Source organism: Bison bison, unplaced genomic scaffold (genome assembly GCF_000754665.1).
Source record: "Bison bison bison isolate TAMUID 2011002044 unplaced genomic scaffold, Bison_UMD1.0 scf7180017864233, whole genome shotgun sequence".
Classification (NCBI taxonomy): Eukaryota; Metazoa; Chordata; class Mammalia; order Artiodactyla; family Bovidae; genus Bison; species Bison bison.
Window position 1 is genome coordinate 717,911 of NW_011494805.1, and position 12,440 is coordinate 730,350.

The following is a 12,440-nucleotide window of genomic DNA, read 5'->3' on the forward strand; positions in this document are numbered from 1 at the left end:
ACCACACTTACCACATCTCTCCTCTGCTCACAAACTGGAAGGGGCTGTCTTCAAATATCTGAAGGGCTGCCATACAGAGGGGGGCTAGGAGTGTCCTAAATGCCCACAGGAAGACAGATTTCAACTCATGAAAGAACCTTCCCTTTTTAAAAATTTTATTTGTGGCCGGGTCTTCCTGCTGCTCAGGCCATGCTCTAGTTGCGGTGAGCGGGGCTCCAGCTGCGGTGCAGGGCTTCTCGTTGCGGGGGCCTTCTCGTCGCCGAGCAAGGGCTGGAGGTGCCCGGTTTCAGGAGCTGCGGCTCACGGGCTCCGGGGCACAGACCCAGGAGCTGCGGTGCACGGGCTTAGCTCCTCCAAGGCATGTGGGATCTTCCTGGCTCAGGGATCGAACCCGTGCCTCCTGCACTGACAGGCAGATTCTTTACCACTGAGCCACCAGCGAAGCCCATGAAGGAACTTTCTGAAACAGGGAGAGCTCTGTCTGTGATGTGGATGCTGATCAACCCTCAACCGCATGGCTGGAGAGCCTTCCCTGTCCTCTCAATGGGTTGAACTACATGGATCTCAAAGTTACCCTCCAACTCCAAACTCTAAGTTAATCTCTTTCCTTCCCTGTCTACCAAGTTAAGCCTGAGCTGTTCACGGGCTCTCCACGTGTCAGCTCCGCTCAACCCGTCAATACTGGTTTCTCACCTCATCCCAATACAACGAGTCTTCTTTCCGCAATATTATTCTCATCTCTGAGACCTCTGACTGACTACTATCCTCTGCACCCTCTGCCATTTCTTCCTATCTAACCTCTCCAAGCTCTCCCTACAAGATACCTAAAACAGGTTTTATTTCCTTCAAAAGTATATATGATCCTTTTAAAATACTTTTAGATAAAATCGGTTCTCAAATTTTATTTGTACGAAGACTGATCTGGTTATTTCCTGACTTTCGAATTTTAATGCTGACAGAGAGAGGCTATTTTGTCTGATCACCTCTGTTTAAACACAAAACCTATTCAGGAACTGGTGTATTACATTCACCTGCATTTTCAGCTCTGTATATAATATCATGTGATTTGGCTTTATGTTTACTTGTTGTTCAAGGTGATTTTCTGAGAACACGCAAAAACTCATTCACCCCTGTTATTCCAATTCGCCAATAACAAACAGACCGTGACATTTCACAATGTCTCAGGCTGAAACACCTGCTTTACTTGACACCATCAGCCCTGCAGGTATAGAAACGAGATATTTAATAGAAAATTCTCAGACAAGAAGGAAGGTATCAGTCAGACAAGCCCAAGCACTGCTACGGGATAAGCCTTTGCCAAAGTCTCTAACAGTGCTCACAGCTGTCAAATATCTGAGCTAACACAAGATGTACTACAAGCTCTTTTATAAATGAGGACATTTGAAAACCTGGTATATTTAAGGAAGAGGTACAAAGTATATTGCTGTTGTTCAGTTGCTAAGTCGCGTCCGACTCTTTGTCGGTGATGCCACCCAACCATCTCATCCTCTGTCGTCCCCTTTTCCTCCCACCTTCAATCTTTCCCAGCATCAGGGTCTTTTCCAGTGAGTTGGCTCTTCACATCAGGTGCACAAAGTATTGAAGCTTCAGCTTCAGTCCTTCCAGTGAATATTCAGGATGGATTCACTTTAGGATGGACTGCTTGGATCTCCTTGCAGTCCAAGGGACTCTCAAGAGTCTTCCCAGCATATATATATATATTATATATATAAAATATATATTTTACCACTGGACAATGCACAGGTTAAGAACAATAAAATTTGCTGGAAGACAACAGAAAAGGTATCAAAAATCCTTTTAAAATGTCAAGAGTGGTTGAATTAAAAATAAATCTGAAGAAAAAGACTGGTTGGGCATAAGGGAACTTGGGGAAAACAGGAACGCTATTGCTAGGAGAACCTCAGCCCCTTGCCCTCAGGGAAACCTTATAATTTTATGCACAGGTGTAATGTACTTTGCAGGTATTCAATGATTATTTTCTGAATGACTGATTCTATTTCATGCTTTTCTGAGTTCCTAAAAACATGAATTATAATGCTTCACAGCACAGCAAAAAAAAAAAGAAGAAATCTGCTTTCTGCTTTTTTATGATAAAAACATTCTTTTCATGAAAACAGTCTTCCTTAATCTTCTCCAAGGGACTGTGAACCTCTCTCCTTGATTGTAAAACAAGCCAGATCCAAATATTCAACAAATACTTATTGACAATGTCAGACACTCTGATGTATTCTGTATGCTAATATTTTCTCTTTGAAAAGAAGATATTAGGAAAAAATTAATGGACAAGGTGGTTCAAAAGCTGACCTTTGTCCAGTATCTGCTATGTTCCAGGTACATTATAAAGCTGATAGCATTTAACCTTCCCAAGTCTGTATGCTCGTTATAGCTAGCATGATCATTTTTCTAATGAGGACACTGGAGCTGAGAGGGGTTTCTCAGCCAAAGGTTGTCTGAAGTAAAGTGTCAGCCACTCAGTCGACTGCGACCCCATGGACTGTAGCCCCCTAGGCGCCTCTGTCCATGGGATTCTCCAGGCAGGAGTGGGTAACCATTTCCTCCTCCAGGGGATCTTCCTCACCCAAGGATGGAACTTGGGTCTCCTGCATTGAAGGCGGATTCTTTACTGCTGAGCCACCAGGGAAGTCCAATTATTGAAAACACTGGCTTTATTTAATATGCCAAAGAATCGAAGAACAGACAAGTACCCACAACCAGATCTCCATCAGTTAGAAATGGCTTCAACAATCTTTTTATTTCAGCTTCTTCCTATTTTTGTCTCTTAAACCTTACCTTTTAAAAATATCTATTTATTTATGTAGCTGTATTGGGTTTTAGCTGCGGCCTGCAGGATCTTTTTTTCCACGTGCCACAGAAAATTCTGATTGTCCACTCCGGTTCAGCTGTTGCAGCGCTCGGGCTTAGCTGCTCTGGGCATGTGGAATCATCCCAGATCAGGGCTCAAACCTGTGTTCTCTGCATTGTAAGGCAGATTCTTAACCGCTGGGCCACTGAGGAAGCCCCTTTGAAATCTCGCCGTCGGTGTTTAGTTTCACCAGCGTGATTCCGGGAGTGGCCAGCCTGTCATCTGTGCTTTTCAGAATGCTCCGCGCTCTGTTCAGTCCCTTTTCGAATCTCACTTCCTCTTGCCTTCACGGTCTCTCATCTTTCTCTTGACCGTTTCTATGACTTCAATAACACTGTTGTTTACAGTGTTTCTGTAATCATTTCATTACTGAAAACCGTGGGATTCTGGGTCCACCGCATCTGTCTTCTGACCCATACTCATGGTTTAACGTCAGTGTTTCTAACTTTTGGAATATAAACTCTTTCGGGCACTGCTTTATCTGCGGTAATCGTTAGAACTGGAACTGATATGCGTCTCAAACGCAACTCTGTGCTTCCTTGCACTCTACTCATACCAGCTTTGAGCAAGTTTAAAATTAACTTCTTGAATCCCAGAACATGTGAAGAGTGTAATGCGAATACCTCATCTACAGGTGGTACAGACCCTCGGCTATAAACTCTCAAGGGAACATCTGCCCCCTCCGGGCACAAGCCAGACATAGGGGCTTCCAAAACTTCCCCTCGTGCTTGTGAGCAGAGCCTTTCTAGCTCACCCTAGAGTTTCTGGTACACTGGTCAACTGTCTAGGCAACAATTATATGAGAATGATGAGGAAGAGAAGGAGGAGAATGAGGACGACAGAGAGGAGGAGGAGCATTGCAGAGCACATTCTAGGGGCCAGGCGTCCTGCTAGACCCTCACCTGCGTGGATCCCAACCTATGACTGAGCCCCGAAGTCCAGCTTATGAGTCAACTCAACCCCTTCCCCCTTCTCTTTAAAAGCCAAACTCCTGCCAGCATTAACCTACGAAACACACCCACCCTCCTCTGCCTTAGCTGGTCTTCTGACTCCTGCATCACCAACATTAAACTTCCACCAGTTCCACCTGGTCAAGCTAAACTCAAAGTGCTACGTTTAGCAGATTTAAGGCCCATGATGTTACTGGAAAAACTAGTAAACTTTCAAATGGATATCTTAGCTGCAAGCCAAGAATCATAAACGTATTATAGAAAGTAAGCAATTCCAGTAAGTGAAAACGCACGTTGAGAGGAATCACACGCTCTGGCTACGCTCAGCCGCAGCTGCGTGTGTGCTGGTCCCAGGAGAGGGTACACAGGCACACCCTGAGCCCAGGCCAGGCTGCTTCATGAGGGCAGAGTCCTGCCTACCATGGTCGCCAGTTAATCCCACTGTTCATCGCAATGTTCAGCACTGGACGGTAGCCACCAAATCTCTTCCATACCTTTATTGTTAGATCACTAACACAAAAGAGGGGGTTTTTGATGGTATTAATTTATGGAAACGATACATTCTGACATTAATAGAAAATAACTATTAGCACTATGTTCGAAATACTATTCATATTAACTCATTTAATGTTAATTAGGAGCATTCGTGGTTCAGATAGGGAAAAAGACCAAATGTGAGGTTATGAGAAGTAGGAACCACATATATGAGAGTCATACATATATATATGTCATAGCAGAGACATTACTTTGCTGACAAAAGTCCCTATAGTTAAAGCTATGGTTTTCCCAGTAGTCATGTGTGGAAGTAAAAGTTGGACCATAAAGAAAGCTAAGCACCAAAGAATTGATGCTTTTGAACGGTGGTGTTGGAGAAGACTCTTGAGAGTCCCTTGGACTGCAAGGAGATCCAACCAGTCCATCCTAAAGGAGATCAATCCTGAATATTCATTGGAAGACTGATGCTGAAGCTGAAACTCCAGTACTTTGATCACCTGATGCGAAGAGCTGACTCATCTGAAAAGACCCTGATGCTAGGAAAGATTGAAGGTGGGAGGAGAAGGGGACGACAGAGGATGAGATGGTTAGACAGCATTATCAACTTGGTGGACATGAATCTGAGTAAACTTGGGGAGATAGTAGAAGACAGAGGAGCCTGGTACAATCCAGCCCATGTGGTCACAAAGAGTCTGACATGACTTAACAACTGAACAACAGATGAGAGTACTTCTATGTAATTAAGGCTTGGGAGGGGAAGGCCTTTCTAAAATCTCCAGTGGGCTCCATTAACACTCAGCCTCACCACCTCCTGGGAGTCCCGACTCTGGCCTGGGTTCCCACCATTGTGTACAACTTACTTAAGACAGCTTTCTCAAATTACCAGTGCCCTCAGAATCCTCACTGCCCAGGCATACACCTCATGGGAACTAAAAGAGGAAGCCTCCTTTTGTCTATGGGAGAAGGCAATGGCACCCCACTCCAGTACTCTTGCCTGGAAAATCCCATGGGCAGAGGAGCCTGGTAGGCTGCAGTCCATGGGGTCGCTAAGAGTCGGACACGACTGAGCGATTTCACTTTCCCTTTTCACTTTCATGCATTGGAGAAGGAAATGGCAACCCACTCCAGTGTTCTTGCCTGGAGAATCCCAGGGACGGGGGAGCCTGGTGGGCTGCTGTCTATGGGGTCACACAGAGTCGGACTGAAGCGACTTAGCAGCAGCAGCAGCAGCAGTTCAGTTCAGTCACTCAGTTGTGTCCGACTCTTTTCGACCCTGTGAATCACAGGACACCAGGCCTCCCTGTCCATCACCAACTCCCGAAGTTCACTCAAACTCATGTCCTTCGAGTTGGTGATGCCATCCAGCCATCTCATCCTCTGTCATCCCCTTCTCCTCCTGCCCCCAATCCCTCCCAGCATCAGGGGCTTTTCCAATGAGTCAACTCTTCGCATGAGGTAGACAAAGTATTGGAGTTTCAGCTTCAGCATTAGTCCTTCCAGTGAACACCCAGGACTGATCTCCTTGACAACAGACTGGTTGGATCTCCTTGCAGTCCAAGGGACTCTCAAGAGTCTTCTCCAATACCACAGTTCAAAAGCATCAATTCTTCGGCACTAAACCTTCTTCACAGTCCAACTCTCACATCCATACATGACCACTGGAAAAACCCTAGCCTTGACTAGACAGACTTTTGCTGGCAAAGTAATACCTCTGCTTTTGAATATGCTATCTAGGTTGGTCATAACTTTCCTTCCAAGGAGTAAATGTCTTTTAATTTCATGGCTGCAATCACCATCTGCAGTGATTTTGGAGCCCCAAAAAATAAAGTCCGACACTATTTCCCCATCTATTTGCCATGAAGTGATGGGACCAGATGCCATGATCTTCGTTTTCTGAATGTTGAGTTTTAAGCCAACTTTTTCACTCTCCTCTTCACTTTCATCAAGTATCTGCTGCTGCTGCTGCTAAGTCACTTCAATCGTGTCCGACTCTGTGCGACCCCATAGACGGCAGCCCACCAGGCTCCCCCGTCCCTGGGATTCTCCAGGCAAGAACACTGGAGTGGGTTGCCATTTCCTTCTTCAATGCATGAAAGTGAAAAGTGAAGGTGAAGTCAGTCAGTGGTTTTCTACTCTTAGCGACCCCATGGACTGCAGCCCACCAGGCTCCTCCACCCATGGGATTTTCCAGGCAAGAGTACTGGAGTGGGTTGCCATTGCCTTCTCCACATCAAATATATAGCTAGAGCTAAATTCTGGGATCAAACTCTAATCCATAGATGGAAAACAGATTTCACTTTGATTGCCATTCTTTAAATACTGCCTGACAAAGAATGCTAAGCCACAACTCGGCTGAGAACTTACACATAACATCCCCTTTCCCAAAAAATGCAAGGAAGATAATTTAGAAATTAATGAGTTTGGTTATTTAAAGGGGCTGAGTAAAGCTGGGTGAAAGAAACAGGGGGAGTCATACTTCTTTAGAGTGTTATGCTTTTGCACATTTTTAAACTTTTGGAGCACGTTAATGTTTTATGTCCTCACAGATTAACCTAACTGTATTAAAAATGAATAGAAAACCACAGTGAAGAGGGACAGAAAGAACTAACACAAGACCCTCTTGAACGCAGGCATTTTATTATATCCCCCACACTAAAGGCAAACATTGAATTCTAGTCAATAGAATATTTGGCTGTGTGTATAGATTAGCAATTCTGAAACTGTTTTTATGATTGAGCATATAAGTAGATGCATTTAAGATTTTAGGAGTCATGTTATCCAACACTCTTGAAAGAGGAGTTATAAATAAGGAAAGGGAAAGGCTAGAATGAACCCTGTGTTGTGGATATAAGATAGATACAAGATACAATAAGAGATGATAGATAGACAATGGTGTGTGTGTGTGTGTGTGTGTGTGTGTGCACGCGTGTATGTGCGTGTGTGTATGTGTGTGTGTATGTGTGTGTGTGTGTACTCTCAGCAAACAGGGCCTAGAAGCAATGACAACCCAGAGGCAATGACAACCCAAGCACATCTAGTACCCGCACTTTGGTTTCTATACACCATTCTCCATAACAGGAAACCAGGACTCCTTAAAGAAGGTGATTTCAGGGCAGGGCAGAAAAACTATAAGAGGAGCCTGGAATGCAAAGTTTGTGCCAGGAAGTAGGAAAAGCTTAGAGAATAAGGGGTGATATTAAACGGGCAGGGAAGGGACTTCCCGGGAGGTGCAGTGGTTAATACTCCAGGCTTCTAGCATGGGGTACGGGTTCAGTCCCTACTCAGGGAATGAAGACCCCACATCCTGTGCAGTGTGGCTGAAAGAGAAAAAGGGCATAGGAAATTGAAACAGCTCCCACCAAGCAGTTCTGGAATAATCCGAGCATCAAAACACATGGTAGTGATGGATTACAATTCATCACATGCAATAAACATTCATTAAAATCACATAAATAAACAAATATGGAAAAAGGGAAATATCGCCCCTACGGTAGAATGCCGCCTAATAAACGCAGACTGAACAATGAAGCCACAAAAGCTGTCATTTCAGAAACGGTACAGCAGTCACCGACTCAGGCAAGAATCGTCAGCGGACGTTAAAACAAGTAGGTGAAACGGAAGTAAGAAAAAGCGAGGTTTACCCAGAAGAGCTTGTAACCACTGACAAGCCCAGAGCGCCCCCAAAGAAATTAATGGAAAAGGGTTCCAATTGGGTAGCAACCAAGAGCACCTCTCTGAAGGTGCACGCTCCTAAACCACGCTGCGAAGAAGCCCCACAAATGAGCAAGTGACACATCAAACAAGAAAAAAAGCACCATGAATGGAAACCAGTAAAGAAAGGAAAAGTAACATTTATCCCTAAAATACTCTGCTGCTGCTGCTGCTAAGTCGCTTCAGTGGTGTCCGACTCTGTGCGACCCCATAGACAGCAGCCCACCAGGCTCCGCTGTCCCTGGGATTCTCCAGGCAAGAACACTGGAGTGGGTTGCCATTTCCTTCTCCAATGCATGAAAGTGAAAAGTGAAAGTAAAGTCGCTTAGTCGTGTCCGACTCTTAGCGACCCCATGGACTGCAGCCCACCAGGCTCCTCCGTCCATGGGATTTTCCAGGCAAGAGTACTGGAGTAGGGTGCCATTGCCTTCTCCTAAAATACTCTAGATGTAATTATTTGGTTCAGAATGTAAAATAAACATGATTAGGACATCAGAATAATTTAAAAAAAAAACACTAAAATGGAACAAATCACCATATAAATTTCTAGCAAGATTTTTAAAGAATCAAATATAATTTCTAGAAAAAAAATTACTCATTAAAAAGGACAAGCTAAAAGACAGATTTTAAAGAGATAAGAAGAGAATTAGTATTCTATTAGAAAGATAAAGAAATTACCCAAAATGACATAGACAAAATGAGAGAGGTAGAATATATGAAAGTTAAGAGACATAGATTATCAAAAGAGACTATGATAAGTATAATTTGAATACAGAGAGACAAAGAGAGAAAAGAGAAAGAAATAGATACTTAAGAAAAAGAATATTGGAAGAACTAAATGTTGAAAAATTTAAAGAATTAGTGAAAGTTTTAAATCCAGATTATGGAAGCACAAATAAATCTACAACTAGACTTACTGTAATAAAACAACCAAACACCAAAGACAAAGAACAGAAAGTCTGAAAAGCGTCTGTAGAGAAAAGAGATTACCTGAACATTTAGACTATCAACAGACTTGTCGTGAACAAGAGCCAAAAGACGGTGAGACATCTTCTAAATGATCAGAAACCACTCGTGAACAAGAGCCAAAAGACGGTGAGATTCTTCTAAATGATCAGTCAATAGACTTGTGGTGAACAAGAGCCAAAAGACGGTGAGACATCTTCTAAATGATCAGAAACCACTCGTGAACAAGAGCCAAAAGACGGTGAGATTCTTCTAAATGATCAGTCAATAGACTTGTGGTGAACAAGAGCCAAAAGACGGTGAGACATCTTCTAAATGATCAGAAACCACTCGTGAACAAGAGCCAAAAGACGGTGAGATTCTTCTAAATGATCAGTCAATAGACTTGTGGTGAACAAGAGCCAAAAGACGGTGAGACATCTTCTAAATGATCAGAAACCACTCGTGAACAAGAGCCAAAAGACGGTGAGATTCTTCTAAATGATCAGTCAATAGACTTGTGGTGAACAAGAGCCAAAAGACGGTGAGACATCTTCTAAATGATCAGAAACCACTCGTGAACAAGAGCCAAAAGATGGTGAGATTCTTCTAAATGATCAGTCAATAGACTTGTCGTGAACAAGAGCCAAAAGACGGTGAGACATCTTCTAAATGACCAGAAACCACTCTCAAACTGGCGCCCAGCTAGGCCTGCAAAATTGGGTGCAGGCTGAAGACATTTTTGTGTGAATAAAATTAAGTTTACCACCACGGATCTTCTCTAAAGGAAACTGAACACGCAGAGAAAGCCTGAGATACAAGACGGAGTAACAAGCCAAGAAATTTATAAACGTGGGTGCCGGACAAATAAAGACAATTAAAATTATGATTGTTATAAATACAATACCTTTGTAAGGCAAAAAATGTCAAAATTAACATATTTGTTATAGTTATGTAAAATATAGAAGGTAGATAATTAAAGTTAAAGTACTATAAAAACTTGGACTGGTTAGGGAATGGTAAATATATTTCTTAGTTATAGATTTTGGCTGTATGAATGCTAAAAATTTAACTATAATCATACAAAAATATAAAAGGATTAAATATCAGCTAGTTCAGTAAAGGGGAAATGTATTTTTCTTTAAGTTGATCAATTCTAATTAAGTAAGGCATACAAGGGAAAATGTAGCAAAATGTATAAAATAAATGGCAAATCCAAAATGTAAGTGGACTATGGATACTAATTAAAATACAAAGATTGTAAGAGATGATTTTTAAAATCCAATTAAATACTCTTTAAAATATTTACTCACCTTGAACCTTAGGATGCAAATAGGGTGAGAGTTAAAGTATACAGAATTACTAAATCATGTCACTACTAAACAAAATAAGTTGGTATCACTATAAGAAAATATTGAATTACTAAGGATAAAGAAAACTGCTTTTAAAAAAAGAATGATTCACTAGGAAAATATAACAACTTGTCATGAATCTAGCCTCTAATATAGAGCAAAATTGCCAGAATTTACAAAGAGAAATGGACAAATCTCTCTGACGCAGAGATTAAAATTTTTCTCAAGAACACACAGATGTATTCTGAAGAATATAGGGAACGTTTTAAAAAAAAAACACCTCAAGAATACATTGAGAATGTATTGTCAAGAATACAGGGAATGGTTAAAAAGAAAGAAACAGAGAGAGAAAAGAAAAAAAAAAAGCACATTTAAACAATTAAAAAAAAAGTCTGAACAAACTTTTTAAAAATATTCCTACCATAACGCAATTGTTAGATACCAATAGCAAATACATTATCTTTTTAAAATAACTCCATATGTTTAGAAATTAAATATTTATAAACAACCTCTGAGTCAAAATAGAAAGTCTAGTAGAAATCAAAAATTATGTAGCCTGAGCTACATAAAAATAATACTACATATCAAAGTCTATGTGATACAGCTGAAGTAGTACTTGGATATCTGTAGTTTTAAAATCCACACAATAAAAAGGAGAAATATCAAAAATTAATGAGATAAGCATTCAATTCAGGAAGTGGTAAAAGAAAAATATAATAAGGAAAGAAGCAAATATTAGCTATAAAAACATAAAATAAAGACACCATAGACAAGATGAACAAGATGAAGACACGCGCACATAACTGAATAATTCCAGACCTAGGTGTGTATTCGAGAGAAATTCTACCACGTGTGAAAAAGGCGACATAAACAAGAATTTTTACATCAATTTTGTAATAGCAAAATATTGGGAACATCAAGAGTATAAGAGTTAAATATATTGGGTTATATTTATACAGTGGAGTTCTATATAACAAAAATTAATAAATTGCCTGTATATAAGTCAACATGGATAACTCAAAAAAATCTAATATTCTGTGGAGAAAAAAAGTAAGCTGCAAACATATTTTGATTGCATGTATACAAAATTTAAAATATAAATGCATAATTAAAAGATGGTTTCAGGATTCATATATTTATGTAATGAAATGATAAAGACACATATTGAAATAATAAACACTGAATTCAAACACTGGTAGCCTGTTAGAATGGAGGAAAAGGAACATACGGGGATGTACAAGGAGCTCCGACTCTACTGTTTATACCTGCTTTCTTGACAAAGTTGTTTATCACTTATTTTTATACTTTTTATATATCTGACATGAAAAAAGTGAAAGGGTTAGTCTCTCAGTCACATTCGATTCTTTGTGACCCCATGGACTGTAGCCCGCCAGGCTCCTCTGTCCATGGGATTCTCCCGGCAAGAGTACTGGAGTGGGTTGCCATTCCCTTCTCCAGGGATCTTCCCAGCCCAGGGATCGAACCTGGGTCTCCTGCACTGCAGGCAGATTCTTTACCATCTGAGGCACCAGGGAAGCCCCATATGTCTTGCTATATTCAAAAATTTACAAACACACTGCAAAAAATACATACTTCTAAAATGAAGTTGCAGAGTTAACGGATGGGCAAATTGTATGTTTGTGATGGATTCACCAAACAGACACAATGTTTTCAATAACTTATTCTTAAAATATATATAAATCTAAAAATTATTAGGAGAAAAATAGGAAAACATTGAAACAATTTCAAATGTTGGAAAGAATGTATGTTTTAAGAATAAATTATTGAAAAAACTGTGTCTGTTTGGTAGACTCTATCCAAGATGTAAAATTTGCCTATCCTTTAACCCTGAAACTAATCTTCGGAGCATGTATTTTTTGCAGTGTGTGGATTTATGCTTCAAAATTAAAGAGTGAGCTGTCAGATGAAGAAGGAGGAAGGCAGGAGGTCACGAGACTGAGGCGTCCTGGAGGTCCTGTTAGGGTCTGGCCTGCATCTGAGGCCACTGAAGCTGGGAAGGGGTTCCTGGTGTGTGGGCAGGGGAGGCGGGGGCAGAGGGGCCACGGCAGGGTTGGGGGTGAGATACGGAGTTGGGTTTGTTTT

At 41.2% G+C, this 12,440-nt stretch overlaps 1 protein-coding gene across 4 annotated transcripts in view; it reads right to left on the reverse strand.

Moving 5' to 3' along the window:
- COL14A1 (collagen, type XIV, alpha 1) overlaps window positions 1–12,440 on the reverse strand; it is a 270,892-nt gene that overhangs the window by 188,914 nt on the left and 69,538 nt on the right. The window lies entirely within an intron of this gene.